The sequence below is a fragment of the Eptatretus burgeri genome, chromosome 11 (assembly GCF_056783735.1).
Source record: "Eptatretus burgeri isolate ZD-2024b chromosome 11, Ebu_testis_v1, whole genome shotgun sequence".
Classification (NCBI taxonomy): Eukaryota; Metazoa; Chordata; class Myxini; order Myxiniformes; family Myxinidae; genus Eptatretus; species Eptatretus burgeri.
Window position 1 is genome coordinate 52,904 of NC_140971.1, and position 21,521 is coordinate 74,424.

General features: G+C 32.8%; 1 long non-coding RNA gene across 1 annotated transcript in view; it reads right to left on the minus strand.

The window, feature by feature from the left end:
• Positions 1-950: 950 nt before the first annotated feature.
• The window catches only part of LOC147016251 (uncharacterized), a 176,598-nt gene continuing 156,027 nt past the window's right edge, over positions 951-21,521 (minus strand). The window contains exon 3 of the long non-coding RNA XR_015049011.1: positions 951-1,861. This is a non-coding gene — a long non-coding RNA (uncharacterized LOC147016251). The remainder of the gene's footprint in view (positions 1,862-21,521) is intronic.

Consider the following 21,521-nt stretch of genomic DNA (forward strand, 5'->3'; position numbering starts at 1 on the left):
TCAGCCAAATTATCAATTTCTTCTGAATTATCTGGAATGTATGTGCAGCATTCCACACCTATAACCGCACACGTCCCTCCTTTTTCTGCTAAAAGCATATCCAGAGAAATGCGGTTTTGCATCACGGTTGTCCGTATAGCTACCAGCTCGGCACTCGTTTTGTGAAATCCTTCGCTGGTGGTATTAGCAAGCTTTTCCAAAGATGCTGCCAAATTGATAATTTCCCTTGCACTCTTGCCTGCTCCATAAAAGGGGAATGCAATCATGAAAAACCTCTCAACTTCTGAAATGGCTCTTTTCGATCTGACCTGTGGTACAAAGGGTGATTGGTCAGTGATTCGAATCCTGGGTAGTATAAATCCCAAAAAACATGATCCCCTCCATCCCACTGGTAGCCATGAGTATGCCTTATACCCACACACAAAATATGTACCATTTAGGGGTGCCTGAGGTTCAAGCAGGTTATTTACTTCGATTTTTACAGGTATGGTTATTCCATTAATTCGCCCTTTTATGGTCACCATTTCATCCCCATGTCTAGCATAGTACTGGCATGTTGATTCTCCTAAATGGGGTCCCCCCCTTGTCCTCTAACTAAACAAATCAATCCAATTTGTTTGTGCATGAGCTGAAAATGTGGGGGGTACTTTTCTAATCCCTCCCCCTTCTTCAATCCATCATAATTCGTTACTTTTATTGCTCTTGCCGGGCCCTGTCCCACAGCCTTTTGCTTAATAGTTCTGTACTTAGGGTAATACCAATGCTCATAGTTCGTGCAATTATAACCCCCCTTCTTCCAATTACTTTTTATTTCTATTATTCTACCTTCCACTGATGCCTTCTCTACTTTAGTTAAAACGTCTATCTTGTCTACGGACTATGTACCCACACATGTTCTCCCCCTGGAGTGGAACTGCAAACAAGGGTAATCCGTGTTTTCCCATATACGCCTTCCTAATGCAATTGATCCCAATGTTTACCTTTTTTTCTTCCCTGTGCACCCTGTCACAACCCATTCCTTGTTTCCCCTACCATTGACCTACCAAACATTCTGATCTCTATGACATTCCCAAAATGTCCTCACTATCTGTTATTGTCCATATTATCACGATTATCCTCATGCTAATCAAACACTGCCACATCTGTCATAAACCTCCAGTAACATTTCTTTCTCTTTTCGATTTCCTGTATCCTTTTGCAATGAGATGCGTGAATCCATGATTGGCTTACCTTTTCTTGACAGCTCCTTGGGTAACCAATAATACCTGAAAAAGTCCAGTCCACTGCATCTTTAGGACGTTCCTCCATTCGAACACCCTGTTGTCAAACTCTTTCACAATATTTATAAGCGTCACAAGAGTTAATCTTCATTTATATATGTCCATATATTTTCCAGACATTCTACCAATAATTATATGTACTGTTTGGCCTTGCCCTTAAATTGGTGACCAGGATCCCAGAGCCCTGAGCTCAACTTTCATTTACCACTAAACGAACCCCAGAGGGCTAACTCAGCCTGTCACTCCTTTAAGACTGGCAAAAAAAAAATGAACATCAGTACACTGGTAATAGGGACACCACATCAGCAGCACAGTCATGCTCCAACCAGTGATGCAACCAACAGCCCAAAGGCAGCACACACCACAAACATTTGATAACACATAGCTTCTTCCAAAACTTTCGAATTTACAAATTTTCGATTTTCTCCCACCTCTGCAAGTTCTTGAGTGTAACATATTCTCAGCACCTCCTTCTACATCATCCCCCTTTTGCTCGTGCAGCTCATTTTTATGAGCCAAAACGAGCAAACCTTTTGGGTCACCACTTTGTTGTGGGGGCTGGGTATCAGCAGCAAGCACGACTGCAAGAGGGAGCAGTAGAGTTAGTTCCACCGACCGCACCCTTCTTTCCCATTCATAAGTTGGTCGTCATCAGAGAGCGTACATCGCCCCACTGTCTACCATTATGACAATACAATGCACAGAGAGCCTTCCCAGGTATGGTGGCTGCTATGATATGAAAAAACGCGTTTTTAAAATACCAACCGATTCTGACGTCAGAAGACAACAAATTCAGATCTCAACGTAAACAAAGATGTGAATTCTGCCTGTCTGAACCGACCCATGGGTTCACACCACTACCTTCACCACAGATGCATGTGCTCACCTGCACCCACCATTTGCTCACCCACTGACCCAGATGATCCTGATGGTGCAATTATCCCAATTGCCCCTTGGCGTCCTGGTGTTGCAGACTCCCCTTGCAGACCCCTGTCTCCAGCATTGCCCTGAGGGCCAATCATGCCATCATGACCACTTGGGCCTGGAGGTCCGATAGGACCTGAACCACCAACAGTTCCACTGCCTCCCACTTCTCCAGGCGGTCCAGACAACCCAGTGGCTCCCTGGGCACCATCATGAAGCCCATAAGAAGCACATAAGGGCAGAGTCATTAGAATATAAAATAAATGGAAATTTATACACAAGCACCCATACAGGTGCTGCTTAAGGACTGGCCCCCACCAGACACACACACACACCCCCCAAAAAAGGGACCCCGTTGGGTCGTTATTGATACTCCCCCCTCGGAGGGAAGGTGAGCTGGAGATGAGAAGCTTCCTTGGACCTTCCTGCCTCGTGCAATCCTTGACAATCCGGCTCGATGGTACTCGAACCCGCAACTCGATACCGCTGCAAGCACCAGGTAGTTAGGTAGCGTTGATTGCCAATGGAACTCCCCCACAGGCGCTTGGCACGTATGCTCATCGGAAAGGCCAATGGTGGAAGGTAGCCAGGGAGGATGTAGTTGTTGTAGTTTTTTTCTTCATATGTGCTCAATATATTACTATCGATTTAACTATTCTTGACTAGCACACGTTGCGACATTAAATATCCTCTTATTTCCACAGTTCCCCAACATTGTGTCATCATTTTTTATTTCTTACAATATTTGACAAGTTGTAAATTTGATGTTGTATTCTTTCCAAATTCTTTAAACCACTCATCAATGCTCATTTATTTATGAGAAAGATATAATCCATTACCTCTTTTAGTTAATTTTACACCTGCGCGAAGTTGTTTCACCTTAGCATTATCACTCAATGCATTATCCTTATCAGTCACAGTATCACCATCTGGCTGTTTAAAAATGATCCACAGATATCGTGGCTTTCCTTCCAGAACACCCAAATTCCACATGTAAGTGGTTTGGTTTAGTTTAACGTGTTGAGATCTTCTTTTGAGATATGATACACTGAGTGGTTTCTTTGAGTTAAGTCTTCTATTCAACATCTCTTCTGTTTTAAGATTCGGAGTATATTCACTAATATACCAACTCATTTCCTCAATTAAAATTTATTCTGATCACCAAAAGCACGAGCAACACCAAAAAGTAATCTATTTTCATTATCATTCCTTTGGAGTTGAAATCTAATTTAAAGACCATACAGAACTTTATCATGATCACAAAATCCAAATATACCTTTAAGAAGACTGCCACAGTAAAACTATTAACTACTTTTGTATCATCATAATACGATCCTTTCCTTTGAGTATATCCAGCATCTGTGGTTGTTCCCATTGACATATCAGGAATAAAACCTTCGACAGACCCCTTTACCATTCTATCACTGAATGTATAGAGTGTAAATTTCATCATTTCAGATACAGCAGAGACATAATCAACTGCTTTAACTTCTTGTGTTCCAATGTACAAACGAACACTATCAAACATTTTCCAGAAGAAATCATTTACGAGTGTAGCGTTTGTGTTATTCCCAGCCTTAGTGAATTTGAATTTACACAACAAGAAACTTTCGGATAGATTCAAATAGGTTTGTTGATTATTTATTTCAAAACTTTTTGTACCATTTGCATTCCAGTCTGTTCCAGTTATTGCATTTACCTTGAAGTAATCTTCTTTTTTAGTGGAGTTTGAGATGACAATGGTATCATCCAAATCATAGATACTATGAATTGCTTCCATACTTGTATTTATTTAGGAAAAAAGATGTTAAAACTTTTGAAACCCAGATCCAAGTACTCAAATTATTTTCTGTCGTTCTTGGGGAGACAACTGAGTTTTGCCTTTCTTAATTTATTATAATGCTTGTAATTTATGAGATTCCTTTTGGGCATCTTTTATACTCTTTATAGCACCTGCAACATTTCCCACAGCAGAAGCAGTTGAACCAATTAGGTCTTTATGTTTGAGAATAGTTGAACCAATACCCATTAGAGTATCAATTATCCCATCTCCTCTAAATTGATGTCCAACACCAATTTGTTTCTAAGGTTTATAGCATCCTCTACCAAGTTACATACCTTCACCCTTGTAGTATGGGGAAAGGAACATCCCATCCCTTGTGGTTATTTTATATTTTCCCAACTTGTGTTTCCTCACAATAACCATCGTATTTATTTATTGGAAAACTTCACGTAGGTGAATTCTGATGGATATAACTTCTCCATTAAAATAAATCATATGATTATCTTGGTCGGTTATCCTAAAATTTACTCTGTGTATGGTTTTTCCTGACACAGGGAGATAAACCAATTTTTTGGGTTCCATATTGAATTTATAACCAATTGGGGTAGAGTATGCGTTGAATGAAAATATTGTATTTGTTTTTATTCCATCATTATAAGCACCATCAATCAAATCACAGTGAATTAACACCGAATTTATTCCTGAGGATATTTGAATGACATTATCACTGTAAAATGTCCCATTAGTTTCAATCTTTTTTGAGGAGAAACCCAATAACTCTCTAAATTAATTATCAATTGTGAAATCAACCTTGTAGTTATTTTTAAGTTTAATCGTTGATTTTGAAGTATGTTTTTGAATGTCAATAACATTTTTTGGTTCATCACCCTGTTCTTTCATAAGGCGAGCAATTTCGGAACATATTTGAGAAATCTCATATGCTCCGGGTGAGACTGTTATCGTTTTGTATCCACTTCCCGGATTATAACTAAACTTGTCATTTTTCTCGGTTATATTAAATAAGGTATTATAAGTTTCCATGGACAATAAAGATGCCTCATATTCTTTTGTTGTGTCAAGTTGTAGTGGGTATCGGAATGAAGATGTGTTCGCTTGTTGTGAAATTGAAACTAAGGATGGTGCTTCTCATCATATTTAATATGAGATAAAATGTCTTTATATTGATATTTATTAATTATTTTCATGTTCATTAACTGGTCTAAAATGGCTGATGCTTCATTAAAACAATTGTTATTTCCAGCCTTCTTACTGCCGAACAACAATAACAGTCTATTAACTAATTGTGATGGGTTAGGGTTAGGGTTAGGGTTAGGGTTAGGGTTAGGGTTAGGGTTAGGGTTAGGTTAACCTAACCCTAACCCTAACCTAACCCTAACAGCGTGTAAGAAAACTTACACCTGAACCAAGGATACTTAAAGCCTGAATAATGTGTTTCTCCTTCTCATTCTTCCTACTTTTGCCAGAAAGAATTACCCTATAATCAACAGAGTTCAGCAGATCAATATATACTTTATCATCATTATTTTTCATATCCAATGGGTTATCAATATACTTTGATTCATCCCTCACAATTGAACCTTGTCTTCCATCTTTTATGAGAAGAAACATTAATCTCGGAGTTAGTTTGACAGGACGTTGAGCAGAACCCAAGAACTTTAATTCATCATGAAATATCAATCCCTTTTCTTGAACAAGATGAAATATTGCTGGTTGTTCTGTTGGAATGAGTCCTGCTTTGGTTTTTGAATCCACTGAATATTCCTTGCTTTGAAGAGCATTCACAATATAATCAGAGGGTCGACTATTCTCTTCCAGTTGTTGAAATAAACCTTCATCATCATATTCTAATTCTCCTAAATGCTCTAATTCTTCCTCCATCATTTGATCAAAATCTTTTAACATTTGAAGTTTTTTAGGAGTGTATTCTATTGTGGGAAATGTAGAAACATATTTCATTTTTTCTTGGGAAGTTTTTAAAAGTAGTTTTAAAAATTTCTCTTGTTTTCTTTCAAATGCTTCTTCGCCCGTTAGTTTCTGTCTGCATTTCTTCTTTATGACTTCCTGTTGTTTTACAACTTTTGAAACCAACTCTTGATGTTCCTTAAATCTTCTTGCTATTTATTTCGCATCCATTTATTTATTGGAAAATATCATTTAATGAATTGTAAAGATCAACAGGGAAATTTTCCTTTTCTTCATCCTCCAAGTAGATGTGTTCAAATAAATCCTTTTCTTTAAATATTTCATCAAATTCTTTATTAACATTAATACGAGTTGTAATTTCTTCTTCACTCATACTTGCATTTCATACGTTTGCATTGAGTTTCTTCATCAACATCAAAACCGAATGATAAAATCTTCACTCCGCTTAGATGTTTAATAATTTGTCTCATTCCTTCTGGATTAGTTTCTAATATCCCAAGACCACCAGATTTTAGTTTCCTTAACTCACTCTTACAATGTGAATATTTTGTTGTACCAAGAGAAACCTCCTCAAATATTTGACCTTCATTCCTCAATCGCATATGTTCCTCCACTGAAATATAGTGATAATCTTCACCTTTTACTTCTCCAGGTCTTATTGCTCTAGTTGTTGTTGATTCAATGCGTATCACGGGGTGTTAAGTAAATTTACAATATTCTCATTTGTACTACACAAGAACCTTGATTTATGAAGGTTTTTTTTTCGCAGAAGCAGATTTACCCACAAGATTTATAATAATACTTGTCATTTTTTTTGTAATTGTTTATAAAACAAAAAATATATCTCTTAATATCTCATCTTGTTCACAACAATATATTTATATTTTTCAGTCGTGTGCTTCATGTAATCCCCAAATTCCTTTTTACTACATAATGTAGAACAATTATCTCTCCAAAAATTATTTTTATCTATTGAATTTAACTTGAATAAAATAAAAGTATTAGCATTGTTTCTGATGGAACGACGAGGAAGTTGAAAGTACGATTGACTAAGATAAATGCAATTACAAGAAGAATGTCTCCCTCTTGTGTAGTAGCTGTCCATTGCAGTTTGGGTTCTCTCATTAACACAATCATCAAAGATAACGAGGTTCTTTTTGATTTTTCCAAATCTTGGGGAGACGGTATATCATCCATATTATCACTAGGAATACAAGTTATCGGTTTTGATTTCTTTTTACATCTCTGTGTATCACAAAATAGTTGAATTATATCTTCAATGTTATAATCATTTAGGTTTTTTTGAAGTTTAAATAAACCGATTATATCTTCTTTTTGAAGACCAGCATTAAAACCTTGTGAGAGTCGTTGATACTCTGGTTGAAAACTCGACTTTGTGAAAATTATTAAATTATCATAATATAAAACGTTGGGAGTTAGGAGCATCTTCAAAAGTAAGCATGTTTTTCCACATCCGCTTGAACCAACTATGAGACATCTTAATGAATTTGGAAGATTTTTATGATTGTTAAATTTTATCTTATTTTCCCAAATGGGTAAAAAAATCATTCATTTATATATTTGGAAAACAGGTTATTTAATTTATTATTGGCTTTTTTAGAAACTCTATATTTTATCCTAAGTTCAGGTTTAATTTCAAGATAATCCATTATTTTATTTATGCAATATCTTCTGTTGATAGTTCCCTGAAAATCACATCCATGAATAATATATAACAACAATCCTTTGAACTTTCTCTAATACGTTCAGTTTCTTCCCTTGTAAGGAAAGGTGTGTTATCACCCTCGTACTTTACATTCATTTCTCTAATCAATCTTGTAAAGTAATTCATTTTTGGTGTAAATCTAAAATAATTATTTTCCTTTTTTAATTTTTTATTATCATTAATTTGAAGATAATCACAGAATATACATTGTTTATAGGCTTTTGATTGTGTTTAATCCCCGTCTTTCACACGCAGGACAATTCTCAAATTTGTCATATGGAGAATCAGGAAAGTCTCGCATATTAATAAAGTAAAACTTTACTTAAACTGAAATTCATCTATACTTTCAGTTGCATATCGACTCATATTTAATGATATAACCATCGATATTGATATACTTTTTTTCATTACCAGATTCAACGACAACATTTTTTATACTAAAGGAAATTTTAAAATGATCCTTAACTACTATTGAATGAAATGTCATTTCACCTGATATATTAACATCCTTTATTTCATCAGGATTTACATCTTTAGGGTTGTTGAAAAAAATACAAACAAATCAAGTAGCGAAGTAGTAATGTGATTTTTTAAAGGTGATTCTGAAGAAATATCTGAAACATGTAAGCTGAGAGGAAACTCTTTTTCAAATAACCAATGCATATTGTTTCGCTCACTCATTGAACCTATAAACATTTGTTCATTCTCAAATTCCTTCAATAGTTGAATTGTCTTTGCACAATAATCCCCATCTGAAATATTTAAAAATAAAACATTTGAATCTTTATATTTTTCAAGATACCCCTTTTGTGTCATTATGAAATGATATACTTCTCTTAATGATCTCATCTGACCACCTCCTGAGTTGCATATCATTTTGAGATTGTAGTAAATGATTTTTCCATTGTTCAATTGATAACCATCAAATTTTTCAGTCCATTCAAGGATATCAATTATTTTCTTTACATCCTCTAACTTATTGGTTTTTAAATTGATTCGCTTATTAGTTTTATTTACCTTTATTTTAGTTATTTTTTTCAATAAGACTTATTTGATATTTTTCACATTCATGATGTTTTCCATTTATATACCAAGACTGAGATTTTCTCCACTCTTTACTTTGATTAATACTTGGTTCGACCATTTATATATTGTGAAAAATGCGGCGGTAGCCCTTAAAAACCTTAACCCATCTTCCCATCGTTAAAACTTGTGTCCATATGAAACACAATCTATTCTATTCACTCTATCATACAATATCCATATGGAACACAATCTATTCTATATACTCTATGATTAAATATTCACTCTATCATACAATATCCATATGGAACACCATCTATTCCATTATCGAAAATAAATCTCTTATCATCAAAGGCTCCTAATGTCTTTTTATTTACTTCTTCACTATATATGTTATGTTTATAACTTCTTATTGTATTCATTTTCCTATATTCTTCTTACTTAGTCATCAAACAATTATAATGATTTCTAAAAGTTATTGATTTCTTTAATACATATTTCTTTATTCCCTTTAACCGTTTATCAATCTGATCACCATACTTATAAGCATATGCCTTTGCTCTCAATCCAATAAACTCACTCATAACCTTTCCACCCAATTCATCCTTAAACTTACCAATTACCTTTTCATTCTTTTTTGAAAATAACTCGCTCTTCTTACTAAAAGTACTTGTATCATATACTCCAATATTTTTCTTCATATCTTTATGAACATCATCAGTTTTTATATCTAGAATAAAATTATCAGTGTCCATATACAACAATGAAACATTTTCACCATACTCTTTCTTTAAGTCATTATACAAATAATCATACATCAATATCTTTGATAAATCAAGAACTGCTGTTCCAATATAAATTGGTTTATCCATGACAATATTTTCCTTTTTCATATGAATGGCAGAAAAGTTCTCTGAAAAACCCTCTTCTCTCTCAAAACTTGGTTTATTTATCAATCGAGAAGTTTCTTTCCAAGATGTTGCGAATCTAATGTTTTGTCTGTTTCTATCATTTTCCATAGTCTTTCCAAATACAGCGTTATTCATTAATTGATAAAAGTCCCCTTCAAATTTTACTTTTCTATTTGCTCTCATATCTGTATTGAATTTAATATACTTTTCCATCCAAGGACTTTGTTTAAATTTTAAAACTCTATGAATTTTCGCTACTCTCAACCCAGCAGATAAATATTGTCTCAAGTTCCTTTGATGCAAAACATATCCCTCTTAATCATAGAATGTTGTTAATAACTTTTCTGTTGATTTACCTTTAATATTAAAACATTTATGATAATCACTTAACCATTCTTTCTTTGGGGTTTTTTTCTCACATGCAAAAGGAAGGTCTTTGTGCTTATTATGAAGATCACTCGGGTACCTCGAATCAACTTCAAAATAATAACCTTCTTCTTCCTCATTCAATGCCTCTTGAGAAGAAATAACAATATTCATCAAAGCCTTTTCATAAACCTTTTCTTCCACCCATTCTAATTTACTATAAGGCAGAGATTGAGACATTGCCCATCCATACAAATTATTAGCATCAAAATACATCAAATAATTACAATCTTTTTCACTCTCATAATTTGGAAGATATTTATTATTTGCTTTCGCATATCTTTTTGAACATACTTGTGATATTCCACCTCTCTTAGACTTCTCAATCATCAAAAGCATATCTACATCACTGATTAAATCTATATCTTGTTTTGTCATTTTCAACATTGCACTCCAAGCTAAACCAGGAGCTGTGAAATAGTGGGCAGGATCTAATCCATAACAATTTTTATTATGACAGAGTGATCTAAAAGCTTCAAACACATCAGCTAACAATAAAACATCTGTTTTTAGATACAAATCATGATATTCTCCAAGGTTCTTTATCTTAAATATTTTCCAACTTTCTTGTGCGTGTTTATATTCCTTATCACTTATCTCTTCTTCATTAAGGTTATTATAGAAACTTTCTTTTGAAGGAAGTTGTGTTTCTTTAAATCTCATAAATGAATCCATATAAGCATCAGGATAAATTCCCTTACTTGTAAGAATTTTCTATTTACTTTGAATTTCATTCCTTGTTTCAATTTTCCCTCTAGTTAGAATTCCCTCTTTAATCAGAATTTCATCTATAATCAGAATTTCCTCTTTTGTTAGAATTTCATTCATTGTTCGAATTTTCTTTATAATTAGAATCTCATCTTCAGTTAGAATTTCTTCATTAATTTCCTCATTAATTAGAATTTCCTCTTTACTTTGAATTCTCTCTTTAATCTGAATTTCCTCTGTCGTGAGAATTTCCTCTTTTGGAAATAATGAATTAAGATTTGGAAAAGAGCCCGTGGAGCTTAGATTTGATGCAAGGTTGGCTCGTGGTGTTCCCATAAACTTGTAACAATCTAGAAATCTAACACGAGTTAAAGGTTTTGTGAATATCATTTTTGTAAATGAAATATACTTTTGAATTGTGTTTGTTATGGCAGAAATATTCCCTGGTGTTTTTAAAAGTTCATTTATAAATAGATGTGCATCATAGTTGGCACTGTTGTGAAGAAAGACTGGAATAAAAGAAGGTAATTTATAATTAAGATTACAACAGGAATGAGCAGGACCTCTATATTTACCAGTAAGATGACAATGATCCCTAACTTTAGACTTCTCAATTTCCTCCTCACAAATATGACAGATATTGTTCTTTCTAAATTCTAATTTTTCTTCTTTGGTTAATTTCATCAGTTCATTTGTTTCTTTCATTAATTCAGTTAGTCTTATACAATCCTTTTCTAATCGTTTTACAAACTCTTGTGAAGCTTTTTTCCCACTATAATGTTCAAGCTTATTATACTTTTCTCCAACAGATGATTTGATATAAAAACAGAAACCACACGGAATATGTTTTTGATATTTATTTGTATGTGATTCTTTTGGATTAGGAGAAGCAGTATTTATCTTTTGTAGGATACATTCAAAATCAGCGTATATCACAAATGGGTGCATGATAGATTTATTATAATCTTCAAAAGAAATCTTTTCACCAGGTTTAGGCATTGTAATTACAGCTGATTTATGATTACTACAATATTTTGAATGTTGTTCTAATCATTCTTTTGTATGAAATGAATTAAGACATCTCTTACAAGGATATATTTTGTTTGCTGTTCTGAATACCTGAGAAGAGATTAATCTTGATAAATTATTGATGTATGTGTAATGTGAATTATTTCCAACACTAAAATATAAAAGATCAATGTGTGTTTCTTCATTTTTATAGTTGTTTGAAATTTTTAATATTTGAACTTTGTTTGTATCCGTTAATCCATATACATTAATAGAAAGATTATTCTTTTTCTCAAATTTAGGAATATCTGTTAGTGGCATTGGGAATTAAAAATCTTTAATGTCCAAGGTATTCTCATATTTCATATATTGTTTTACTCTTTCTGAATTACATTTTGGTGGATGTAAGAGCAAGAACAGACCAGAGAAAACATTTATTATCGTTGTTCTTAATATTAACAACTGCCTTCTTTAGTTTTATTTCTTTTGATAATTCAATAAAAGAAGACGCTTCAAGAGGGTTTGATTTTAGAATGTGTATATCTAAAAAGATGATTTTTTTAATATTGAATCCACTTCCTACCACTGTATTATCAACATCCTCCTCTTGTTTTGATAGTTATTCATAAACCCCACTATTCAAAAAATCTTGAAATGATGTTATAAAATGAAGATCTGTTCTCATATAAGGAGTTTGTTCTTCATCTTGTCTTTTCATATTCATTTTTACTCCCATATAAAACTTTAAAGTTTTTATTTCTTTTAATGTCTTTCTAATAACTTTTTCAACATCAGGTTTCACTATTTCAATTGATTCAGCTATTGATGATGCACCGGGTTCTCCAAATTGAAAAATCCTTATTTTTATATGCCCTTTAAATTCCCCATCAGTGTTTTCAATATAATAGTCTCCCTTTACTTTAAACTCATTTTTCTTGTGTTTTTGTGATTGAAGATGTCTATTATAACTACTCTTCAAAACATCCTTTGAGCAGATATCACAATGTTTTCTTTCCAACTCAAGAGGAGATATTTGTTTGAAAAGATTGAATGTGTGTTTGTTGGTTTGAAGGTGTTTTTTATAATATTTATATCAGTGATTACAAACATCGCAGTACGTTGTATTCACCATATTTATATAATAAAACTTTGCTGAAACTAAAATTTTCTTCATGAAAATTTTGTTTAATTTATAGGTGAATCTGTGCTTAAAACCATTTTATCCTCCAACTTTTTCACTTTATAAATACAATGTTTCAAGACACAAAACACAAGTTTCAATCAATCTCTTCATTTGTTAAAGATACTGAGACATATGGTAAGGATGTAAAATTGAACAAAGATAAATATAACAACTATTGGATAAAAACAATTATGGCAAATAATATGAGTTCTTCAATTTCCTTCAGTGGAAGGGCTTTTAGTATACCTGGAAGAACATCAATTGAGGTATCTCTAACAAAAGTTTCTCCTCTCCTTCTGGCAATATATTCAAAACTAGAAAATGCAATGAAACAAGAAAAAGAATCAAAAAATAAAAACCTTATGGATGAAGCTTTACAAAGAAAAGATAAGACCATCTGTAATATGCAAGGAGAAATTTGTATTTTTTTCAACAACCCCAAAGATATAAATCCTGATGAAATAAAGAATGTTAATATATCAGGTGAAATGACATTTCATTCTATTGTAGTTAAGGATCATTTTAAAATTACCTTTAATATAAAAAATGTTGCAGTTGAATCTCTTAATGAAAAAAAGTATATAGATATTGATGGTAATGTTTTTTCAACTAATTAAATATGAGTCAATATTCAACTGAAGATTTTGAAGATTATGAGAGTGATTATGATACCGAGAGTTTGCATTCAAACGATAGTTATGATACTGAGAGTTTGTGTTCAAACGATAGTTATGATACTGAGAGTTTGTGTTCAAACGAATGTGATGAAAGTATAGATGATTCTGAAAGTATCGAAGATGATATCGAAGATGAATTTCAGTTTAAGTAAAGATTTACTTTATAAATATGAATAGTTTACTCTCTTTTGAGCCTCTTGAATTCCCTGATTCTCCACATGACAAATTTGAGAATTGTCCTGCGTGTGAAAGACGGGGATTAAACACAATCAAAAGCCTATAAACAATGTATATTCTGTGATTATCTTCAAATTAATGATAATAAAAAATATAAAAAGGAAAATAATTATTTTAGATTTACACCAAAAATGAATTACTTTACAACATTGATCAGAGAAATGAATGTAAAGTATGAGGGTGATAACACACCTTTCCTTACAAGGGAAGAAACTGAACATATTAGAGAAATGTTCAAAGGATTGCTGTTATATATTATTCATGGATGTGATTTTCAGGGAAATATCAACACAAGATATTGCATAAATAAAATAATGGATTATCTTGAAATTAAACCTGAACTTAGGATAAAATATAGAGTTTCTAAAAAAGCCAATAATAAATTAAATAACCTGTTTTCCAAATATATAAATGAATGATTTTTTTACCCATTTGGGAAAATAAGATAAAATTTAACAACCATAAAAATCTCCTAAATTCATTAAGATGCATCATAGTTGGTTCAAGTGGATGTAGAAAAACCTGCTTACTTTTAAAGATGCTCCTGACTCCCAACTTTTTAGATCATGATAATTTAATAATTTTCACAAAGTCGAGTTTTCAACCAGAGTATCAACTACTCTCACAAGGTTTTAATGCTGGTATTCAAAAAGAAGATATAATCGGCTTATTTAAACTTCAAAAAAACCTAAATGATAATAACATTGAAGATATAATACAACTATTTTGTGATACACAGAGATGTAAAAAGAAATCAAAACCGATAACTTGTATTCTTAGTGATAATACGGATGATATACCGTCTCCCCAAGATTTGGATAAATCTAAAAAGAACCTCGTTATCTTTGATGATTGTGTTAATGAGAGAAACCAAACGGTAATGGACAGCTATTACACAAGAGGGAGACATTCTTCTTGGAATTGTATTTATCTTAGTCAATCGTACTTTCAACTTCCTCGTCATTCCATCAGAAACAATGCTAATACTTTTATTTTATTCAAGTTAAATTCAATAGATATAAACAATTTTTGGAGAGAGAATTGTTCCACATTATGTAGTAAAAAGGAATTTGGGGATTACATGGAACACACGACTGAAAAATATAAATATATTGTTGTGAAGCAAGATGAGATATTAAATGATATTTTTCAATAAATAAATGGATGCGAAAGAAAGAGCAAGAAGATTTAGGGAATATCAAGAGTTGGTTTAAAAAGTTGTAAAACAACAGGAAGACATAAAGAAGAAACGCAGACAAAAACTAACGGGCGAAGAAGCATTTGAAAGAAAACAAGAGAAATTTTTTAAACCACTTTTAAAAATTTCCCAAGAAAAAATGAAAGATGTTTCCACAGTTCCCACAGTAGAATATACTCCTAAAAAACTTCAAATGTTAAAAGATTTTAATCAAATGACGGAGGAAGAATTAGAGCATTTAGGAGAATTAGAATATGATGATGAAGGTTTATTTCAACAAATGGAAGAGATTAATCGACCCCCTGATTATATTGTGAATGCTCTTCAAAACAATGAATATTCAGCGGATTCAAGAACCAAAGCAGGACTCATTCCAACAGAACAACCAGCAATATTTCATCTTGATATTTTATTCAGGTTCTTGATATTTCATTAAGATATTTCATTAAGATATTTAATTAAGGTTCTTGGGTTCTGCTCAACCCCCTGTTAAACGAACTGTGAGATTAATGTTTCTTCTCAGGTCAGGTCAGGTATGGGAGCATGTGCCAGAACAGCGCGTCGCTGCGTCCACTTTCCGCCGGTACTCCAGGGGCCTCCGTCTGGCCATCCCCCAGGCAGATGCCAGATGGAAAAGATGGAAAAAGATGATGGAAAAAGATCTTCTCACAAAAGATGGAACACAAGGTTCAACTGTGAGGTATGAATCAAAGTATATTGATAAACCATTGGATATGAAAAATAATGATGATAGAGTATATATTGATCTGCTGAACACTCTAAATTATAGGGTTAGTATTTCTGGTAAAAGTCAGAAAAATGAGGAGAAACACATTATTCAGGCTTAAAGTATCCTTGGTTCAGGTATTAGTTTTCTTCCAAATGACCCATCACAATTAGTTAACAGACTGTTATTGTTGTGAGGTAGTAAGAAGGCTGGAAATAACAATTGTTTTGTTGAAGCATCAGCCATTTTAGACCAGTTGATGAACATGAAAATAATTAATAAATCTCAATATAAAGACATTTTATCTCATATTAAATAAGATGAGAAGCACAATCCTGAGTTTTAATTTCACAACAAGGGACCACACATCTTCATTCCCATACCCACTACAACTTGACCCAACAAAAGAATATGAGGCATCTTTCTTGTCCATGGAAACTTATAATACCTTATTTAATATAACTGATAAAAATGACAAGTTTAGTTATAATCCCAGAAGTGGTTACAAAACGATAACAGTCTCACCTGGAGCATATGAGATTTCTCAAATATCTTCCGAAATTGCTCGTCTTATGAAAGAACAGGGTGATGAACCAAAATGTATTGTTATAGACATTCAAAAACAAACTTCAAAATCAACGATTAAAGTTAAAAATAACTACAAGGTTGATTTCACAATTGATAATTCATTTAGAGAGTTATTGGGTTTCTCCTCAAAAAAGATTGAAACTAATGGGACGTATGGAACAATAACAATTGGTTATTCAATATGGAACCCAAAAATTTGGTTTATCTCCTGTGTCAGGAAAAACCATACAAAAACCATACAAATTTTCGGATAACCGACCAAGATAATCGTATGATTTCTTTTAATGGAGAAGTTATATCCATCAGAATTCACCTAGGTGAAGTTTTACAATAAATAAATACGATGGTTATTGTGAGGAAACACGAGTTGGGAAAATATAAAATAATCACAGGGGATGGGATGTTCCTTTCCCCATACTACAAGGGTGAAGGTATGTATCTTGGTAGAGGATACTATAAACCTAAGGGACAAAGGGGTGTTGGACATCAATTTAGAGGAGATGGGGTAATTGATACTCTGATGGGTATCGGTTCAACTATTCTCAAACAGAAAGACCTAATTGGTTCAACTGCTTCTGCTGTGGGAAATGTAGGAGGTGCTGTAAAGAGCATAAAAGATGCCCAAAAGGAATCTTATAAATTACAAGCAATTAAAGAAATTAAAAAACGTAAAACTGAGTTGTCCCCCCAAGAACCACAGAAAATAATTAAAATACTTGGGTCAGGGTTTCAAAAGTTTTAACATCTTTTATCCAAAATAAATACAAGTATGGAAGCAATTGATAGTATCTATGATTTGGATGATACTATTATCATCTCAAACTCCACTAAAAAAGAAGATTACTTCAAGGTAAATGCAATAACTGGAGCAGACTGGAATGCAAATGGTACAAAAAGTTTTGAAATAAATAATCAACAAAACTATTTGAATCTATGCGAAAGTTTCTTGTTGTGTAAATTTAAATTCACTAAGGCTGTGAATAACACAAACGCTACACTCGTAAATGATTTCTTCTGGAAAATGTTTCATTGTGTGTGTTTATACATTGGAACACAAGAAGTTGAAGCGGTTGATTATGCCTCTGCTGTATCTGAAATGATGAATTTACACCATATTCATTCAGTGATAGAATGGGAAAGGGGTCTGTCGAAGGTTTTATTCCTGATATGTCAACGGGAACAACCACAGACCCTGGATATACTCAAAGGAAAGGAGCGTATAATGATGATACAAAAGCAGTTAATAGTTTTGCTGTGGCAGTTTCTCTTAAAGGTATATTTGGATTTTGTGATCATGATAAAGTTCTGTATGGTCTTAAAATTAGATTTCAACTCCAAAGGAATGATAATGAAAATAGATTGCTTTTTGGTGTTGGGAGTGCTTTTGGTGAGCAGAATAAATTTGTAATTGATGAAATGAGTTGGTATATTAGTGAATATACTCCGAATCTTAAAACAGAAGAGATGTTGAATAGAAGACTTAACTCAAAGAAACCACTCAGTGTATCATACCTCAACAGAAGATGTCAACACATTAAACTCAACCAAACCACTTACACGTGGAATTTGGGTGTTCTGGAAGGAAAGCCACGATATCTGTGGATCATTTTTAAACAGCCAGATGGTGATACTGTGACTGATAAGAATAATGCATTGAGTGATAATGCTAAGGTGAAACAACTTCGCGCAGGTGTAAAATTAACTAAAAGAGGTAATGGATTATATCTTTCTCATAAATAAATGAGCATTGATGAGTGGTTTAAAGAATTTGGAAAGAATACAACATCAAATTTACAACTTGTCAAATATTGTAAGAAATAAAAAATTCATAATGTGGTTATTTGTATGAGAGATGAATTAACAAATGTGCCTAAACATACAAAGAATATTATTATGAACTGCAAAGATAATAATGGGAACGTTTCTCATTGGGTTTGTATTTTTAATCGTCAAGACAAATATTATTTTGATAGTTTTGGTCTTCCACCACCTGTTGAAGTCGTAAAATTCTTACAGAATGGTGTTTATCAAACATTTCAAGTCCAAGAATTAAATTCCAAGTGTTGTGGTCAATTATGTCTATATGTGTTATTTCAACTCAACAAAAATTAAAAATTTTATGACATTATTTTTAATCTAATATAAATGACTTATGTTGGTAAAGATGGTTCTATCTTTGGTGTATCCCAAGAACTGGATATTGATTTATCAAATTATTACATAAAGGCACAGGCTGAACGACATAAATATAACAAAAATATTAATATGAAAAATGCTTATAAATTAAAAAATTATCCAAGCCCGACTGACTTGGATGATTTGGTGAGATTAAGCGATTTATCACAATATATATCCTTAAATAAAACGGCCGTATATTCCAAAGATACAGAAGTGTTGATTTTATCTCCAGGTCATAGAGAATTCACAGTTCGAATTAAAATAAATTTTTATAAAGAAGTGCGTATCGTTTGTATGAGAATAGAACAATGGGGGTATGATATGAATGATTTAGGGTATAATTGGTCATTTAAAATTGACCTCGAAGACCTGGAACAATTGAATCAGTCTCGTAAGGAAGAATATTATCCACTTGGTATAGAGAATGAGTTTTGTGGAGCCACGATTAGTAAACAACAAATAAAAGAATTTAATCAGGGTAAATATAATTTTGGTTTTGCCCTAGTTTATATCATGAAAACAGAAAAAACAGGATTATATATAATAAGTAAGGAAATACAAAATGATTTAACTATGGGAAGATGGAGAGGTGTTTCATGCCAAAATATTATTCTAACATATATTTCTAATACATAAATGACAGCAAGAAGGCTTCAAGAAAATTATCATTTCTGTGTCAAAGCATACCTTCAATAAAAGGGTATTCGGTATTTTAATAAATATGTTCTACAACATAAGAATGAAGTATTTTCAATTAAATATTGGCATTATGCTGATGTTGATATACCGACAACTTTAGATTTAATTAGAATGTTAAATAATGAAAAAAATTATTAAGTTAAGAAAAGGTAAGGCTCTTTTAGAAATGCAAAAGAAATTTTATTGGTTTCCTGTTGTAAAAAAAATTATCTTGGATACAGGAATAACAAGAAATCCTGATGAATATATGTATGATATTCTATGGGGTGTAAGCGATTAAAGGATAGTAAGGGCTGAGGAAGGAGTTGAAGAGAGAGAAGAGGAGGAAAAGGAGAAGAGAGAGAAGGAGGAGAGGGAGAAGAAAGAGAAGGAAATAGAGAAGAGAGAGAAGGAGGAGAGGGAGAAAAAAAGAGAAGGAGGAAAAAGAGAAGAGAGAGAAGAGAGAGAAGGAGAGGGAGGAGAAGGAGGAAAGAGCGAGACTAAATAAATATGAAAATATGGAAACCAGTGAGATTAGAAAAAGGTTGGTGGTATTACAGAAAATAACTCAACCCACCGAGGAGGAAAACAAAGAATTGACAAGTCTATTAGCAGTATTTTCGACAAGACTGTTGACATCGTTTTCATGGAGAGGATATTGATGTTAATTAAAGTTTTTTTTATTTTTTCTTAAATAAATGGAGGAGAGAGTGAAGGCATTTCTAATGATTCTTTATGTTTTAAAAATTAAGATTCAAATGTGCATGTTGGAAACTAAAAAGGTTTTTGCACTCTGTTGGAATTTTTCTCATAAATCAATGAGTTATTGTCTCAAATGTAAAAAGAAAACTAATATTAAAAATATCTCATATTTTAAAAGTAAAAATAACAGGGTTATACAAAAAGGTATATGTTCTGTGTGTGGTTCAAAAAAAAAAAATCAATTTATCTCCAAACACAAACTCGGAGGAGATATACAAAAGTTTTTATCAGGAAGTAAATTTACAACTACTGGAATACCAGGGGAATTACATCTACCAGGGTATTCTTTCTGTGGTGTTGGCACAAACTTGGATAAAAGATTAGATGAGGCAGACAATCCTAAATCCTGGAGTGAGCCCATCAATAGAGTTGATGAAGTGTGCATGAGACACGATATTGATTATGGGAATACCACAACTTTGGAAGAAAAGCATGAAGCCGATAGAGAAATGTTGTATAATTTGTCTCTGATACAAAATTCAACCTTGAGAGAAAAAGTTGATCGGTTCATCGTGAAGAAGATGATCAGTGCTAAATTGAAACTTGGACTTGGAAATTCAAAAAACTTATCGGCTGTAATGATGTCATTAAGATTGAAGAGCAATTAGCTGATGAATTACATAAACGAATATTCACAAAGTTTCAGAGAAGGAAAGTTTAGTCCAAGGAAGTAGATTATATCTGGTCCGCTGATTTGAATGAACTCAATAATGATAAGGGGTACAAGTATGCTTTAACCGTTATTGATTTGAGGAGTAGATACGCATGAGTTGTCCCATTAAAAAACAAAACAGGTAATACTCTTATGTTAGCCTCTCAACAGATATTTAATAAAAGTAAGAGAAAATCTAAAAAAATTGTCGACTGATGAGGGTAGAGAGTTTCATAACAAGACATTTATGAATTTTCTAAAAAATAAGAGTAGTACATTATACAGTACCTTTTATGAAGGGAAGGCCGTTGTTATTGAACGTTTTAATTGTACCTTAAAAGAGAGATTATTTAAAAAATTCACACAACTCGGTTCACATCAATGGTCATCTTTTATTCAGGATATTGTGGATAAGTATAATAACACGATTTCAACGTCAACAAATAAGAAACCATCAGAACCATTTACAAAATTAAAATATGAAAAAGAGATTAATGTCAGAAAACCTAAGTTCAAAGTTGGTGATATCGTAAGAATATATCGGTGGAAATTTCATTTTGAAAAAGGTTATATTAAACGATGGACGAACGATCTTTTTAAAATTGTTTGTGTAATAGATACGGTTCCTTGGACTTATAAGATATATGATTTGGAAGGGGAAGAGATTTTAGGTTCATTTTATTCACAGGAATTACAAAAGACAAAGTTAAATTGAAATTTTTTGACTTGCCCCTTTTTGACTCCGCCCACACAAACCCCACCCACATAAACCCCACCCCACACAAGCTCCACACAAACCCCACCACACACAAACCCCCCACAAGCTCCACACAAAAACCCCACCCCACACAAGCTCCACATACACAAACCCCACACAAGCTCCACACAAGCTCCACCCACATTCATCA